This window comes from Myotis davidii, unplaced genomic scaffold (assembly GCF_000327345.1).
Source record: "Myotis davidii unplaced genomic scaffold, ASM32734v1 scaffold1395, whole genome shotgun sequence".
Lineage (NCBI taxonomy): Eukaryota > Metazoa > Chordata > Mammalia > Chiroptera > Vespertilionidae > Myotis > Myotis davidii.
The window spans coordinates 853,762-858,393 of record NW_006288604.1 but is presented as its reverse complement, the minus strand read 5'-3'; positions in this window follow the sequence as shown (position 1 = coordinate 858,393).

The following is a 4,632-nucleotide window of genomic DNA, read 5'->3' as shown; positions in this document are numbered from 1 at the left end:
TTCCACCCTGACCTGCTCACACCTGCAGAGCGTGGGGACGATAATGGACATGGTGATGATGGCCGAGGCTCAGAAGAACGGATGCGTTAGGTTCAGTAAAACACCGGCTTTACGTCCGTCCATCTACTTCCCGACTCCTGAAATCAGGCCCTGCAGGGCGGCCGGGCGAGCACTCTGGGCTTCCGTCAGCCGAGCGCGCCCATCGTCGTCCCCGCGGCCACAAGGCCTCCTAACTCCCTTTAAGATTACAGCCACAAACCCAGCACCCCATGTCCTGAAAGTCATCCTCCTGCATGGACCCCTCCCCTGGTCCGCCCTGCTCTAAGGAAGACAGATTCCTAACTTCTTCTCCTTCCGTCTGTGAGTAAGTGTTTTTTTCTTGTTATAAGAGAAAGAATTCTAATTTGCTGCCCTGGAAGCAGCCACATTGATCTGAATCTGCAGAGCAAAGTGGAGATTACGGAGCGAGATCCGCTGACCTCACGCCCCCGTCTGCACTGCAGCGACGGTCAGTTATGGTCAGTCAGGCATGCGTGAAGGACACCGGGCTGGCCGTGGGCAGGCCGAGGTCTGTTAACGGGGAGCACTCGTCCCCGGCCCCTGCCGTCCGGGCAACACTGCCTCTGCCTGTCCCCCTGTCCGTCCGTCCCCATCCCCCCCCTGAGAGGTGCCTGAGGTGGGACCGTATTTCCCTGCCCCTTTGCTGCAGGGGTGAGGCCATGTCGGGGCACTGCCATTGGGAAGTGGCGTCACAGTGTTCTTGCGAGACCCGCCTGTGTGGTGGAGACGGTCACTCTGTCTGGCCCCCCGTGGGCCCGTGATGGCTTCCCTCACAGTGACCCAGTGCGCGGAGTAGGGGGCCCTTCCTGGCCGTCGTCGGGGGTCCCTGTCGGACCTGGAAATGCTGCCATCGCAGTCCTCTGAGAGGAGCCCGACGTAGAGAAAATGGAACGGTGTCTGCATGCGCTTCCCTCTCCTTAAGTCCCCTGCCACCCATCTGTCCACCCGTCTGTCCATCTGTGTGTCCGTCCATTTAGCCAGTGACAGAGGGGCCAGGCTGGCAGCAGCTCCCGGGTCTGCGAGGGGGCGATGGAGGGAAGGCCTTCATCCGGGCGCCGGTGGGAACATGTGTGTGAATCCGGGACGGTGGCCTGAGGCCAGGCAGTTTGACACCCGAGGAGGAGGTTTAGCCCTCAGCCTGCGCCTCTGCACGCTGGGCTGGTGAGAAGCCCAGGACCGGCCATTAAGAAGTTTAAAGGAAGCTGAGTCGATTCAGGGGATGCCCGGAACCGTTCCGTCTTCCTTGTACCGTCACGGATGTGTCCGTCTGCGTTGGCTCCGGTGACGCTGCCCGTGGGTGTGCGTGTGGGACGCGTGGTCCTACACCCGCGTCTCACAGCTCCGACCTGTCCCAGGAGACTGTGAAAGCAGCTGGCCACTGAGCGCTGACCTCGGTGTTAGCCGAAGGAAGATTAGAAAGGAAGCCGCTTAGTTTTAGTAGCTTTGTGACAATAGCATGAAACTCGGAATAATGAACTGTAAATGTGCTTAATTACATAAATAATGCATTTGTGTAATTGTCAAGTAAGGGGTGGCTAATGAATCAATTATTTTTAATTGTCGGATGCTTGATTGTTTCAGAAATATAATTGATTGTAATCAAGGATCAATTGGATGTTGATAGTAATTATGTTTATCCGGCTTAAGCACATGACATCGTGCACCGTCGCTGCTTCAGGAAGGAGCGAGGTCACTGGCGGGAAGGGACTTGCTCACGTTCGTGCCGAAGCGGCTGCCGCGGACCTCCCTCCTCACGAGTATCTGGGCGAACATCCTGAGTGCGGGCGGCTGGGCCTGAGGGCACGCGAGTGTATTTATTTTGTGATAAAAGTAAATGGTGCTTAAGGTTAGGAAGGTCGGTGTGACCTTCAGTGAGTAAAATACCCCAGCGCTCCCCCGAAGTCGCCTTTCTGTTTCTCTCCCCGCCTCGCCTGTGGCTTCCTCAGAGTGTGGGCACGTGCTTCACATGTTGTACTCGATAAAGAACCGGGTGGTGACATGCAGGTCCCATGGAAGTAAAGGAAGAGAGCGAGGAAAACACGCAGGAGAACGTTCACCCGGACCCGGACCCAGACCCGGACCCTGCGGAAAGGCCGGGGACCTGGGCAAAGTGGAGCGTCGGCGGCGTGAAGGCGAGAGGCGGCAGGTGTCCCTCCCCTCTGAGGCCGGGTTTCCGCACGCGTGGACGTCACCGCGTACATCTAGTCACCGCCCTAAACTCCACAGAAACCAACAATGGAGGCTGTCAGAGTGACGTCTTCCGAGGGAGACCTGTTTGCCGAGGCAGGAACGCAGCCCGTTCTGTGTTCAGGGAAAGCGACGGTGAAGTGCTCATCACCGTCCTGTTTGTGATCACGGGCGATACGATGTATATTTCCATCTCAGATCCTTTGAGTCTGTGTGTGACCACCACTGACTAACCCACTGTGTTCGGACCTGGAACGCCCAGCGTTCCGTGTTCTGCCAGCCGCGTCTCCAAGCTGGGGTTGCAGGTAAGCTCCTCCGCTGAGGGAGCGTATTGACTTCCGGTGTCTCCTTCATCGGATGAAAGACGGGCGCTGTGAGCCACCATCACTATCATCACCACCATCACCATCCCCACCACCACCACCATTACCATCACCACCATCACCACCACCCCATCATTACCACCATTATCACCATCACCACCACCCCATCATTACCACCATTATCACCATCACCACCACCCCATCATTACCACCATTATCACCATCACCACCACCCCATCATTACCACCATTATCACCATCACCACCACCCCATCATTACCACCATTATCACCATCACCACCACCCCATCATTACCACCATTATCACCATCACCACCACCCCATCATTACCACCATTATCACCATCACCACCACCCCATCATTACCACCATTATCACCATCACCACCACCCCATCATTACCACCATTATCACCATCACCACCACCCCATCATTACCACCATTATCACCATCACCACCACCCCATCATTACCACCATTATCACCATCACCACCACCCCATCATTACCACCATTATCACCATCACCACCACCCCATCATTACCACCATTATCACCATCACCACCACCCCATCATTACCACCATTATCACCATCACCACCACCCCATCATTACCACCATTATCACCATCACCACCACCCCATCATTACCACCATTATCACCATCACCACCACCCCATCATTACCACCATTATCACCATCACCACCACCCCATCATTACCACCATTATCACCATCACCACCACCCCATCATTACCACCATTATCACCATCACCACCACCCCATCATTACCACCATTATCACCATCACCACCACCCCATCATTACCACCATTATCACCATCACCACCACCCCATCATTACCACCATTATCACCATCACCACCACCCCATCATTACCACCATTATCACCATCACCACCACCCCATCATTACCACCATTATCACCATCACCACCACCCCATCATTACCACCATTATCACCATCACCACCACCCCATCATTACCACCATTATCACCATCACCACCACCCCATCATTACCACCATTATCACCATCACCACCACCCCATCATTACCACCATTATCACCATCACCACCACCCCATCATTACCACCATTATCACCATCACCACCACCCCATCATTACCACCATTATCACCATCACCACCACCCCATCATTACCACCATTATCACCATCACCACCACCACCATTGCCATCATCACCATCACCATCACCATCATCACCATCACCCTGTTTGTAATGAATCCCTTGCAACTCCCCAGCCTCCGGTCCGGCCATTGTCTTCCCAGGGGTAATTAGTGAGCGTGGCCAACCCGTGGGACCTCGGGAAGTGAGAGGGAGAGGAAAACCCAGGCGGGGCAGCACACCTTCAGACTCCCTGGCAGGCATCCAGTCGGCTCCCCATGCCTCCCGGGGACACGCACACATGAATATTTCAAGGGTTTCAGCTGCTATTGATTTTTGGCTCAGCATCCAGCCGGTTAATTTAATGCGACGCAAAAACACAGGGAGTGGGGCAAAGCCCGCGTCTCCACACAGGAAGGAGGGGCCGGGAGCCGAGATTTGAGGGAAACGCAGCCCGATCCCGTCTTAGTTCTGCGGGGGGAGGGGGGCACCTCACTTGTAAGGTGTTAATGTCAGAAACATTCACGCTGTAAAGAATTCTTGTGCATTGATTTGAGCCAAACTGTCGACAATCGCCGGGAAGCAGGATCTCAATGGATTCAGGGAGAACGTAGAAAACCTCTTCCCTCCCCGTGGTTCCTTTCTCGTGGGCGCCCAGGCTCCCACGTGACGGAGGTTCTGACGAGTGTGTAACACTGGGGTTGGCGTGAGTGGGTGGGACCGGAAACCACCGCGAAAGGACAAACTCGAGCGCCGCCAACGTGCCTGTGCGTGGTGGCTGCTCGCTGCTCCAGGAGGAGCTGCCCTTTCCCGGGAGGGGTCTGCGCCCCTGAGCATGCATCGCGCCCTCGGGCAGGAGCGACCCTGCCCACCTGCACCCCCTCCCCCTGGTCCAGTGCCCGCTCCCA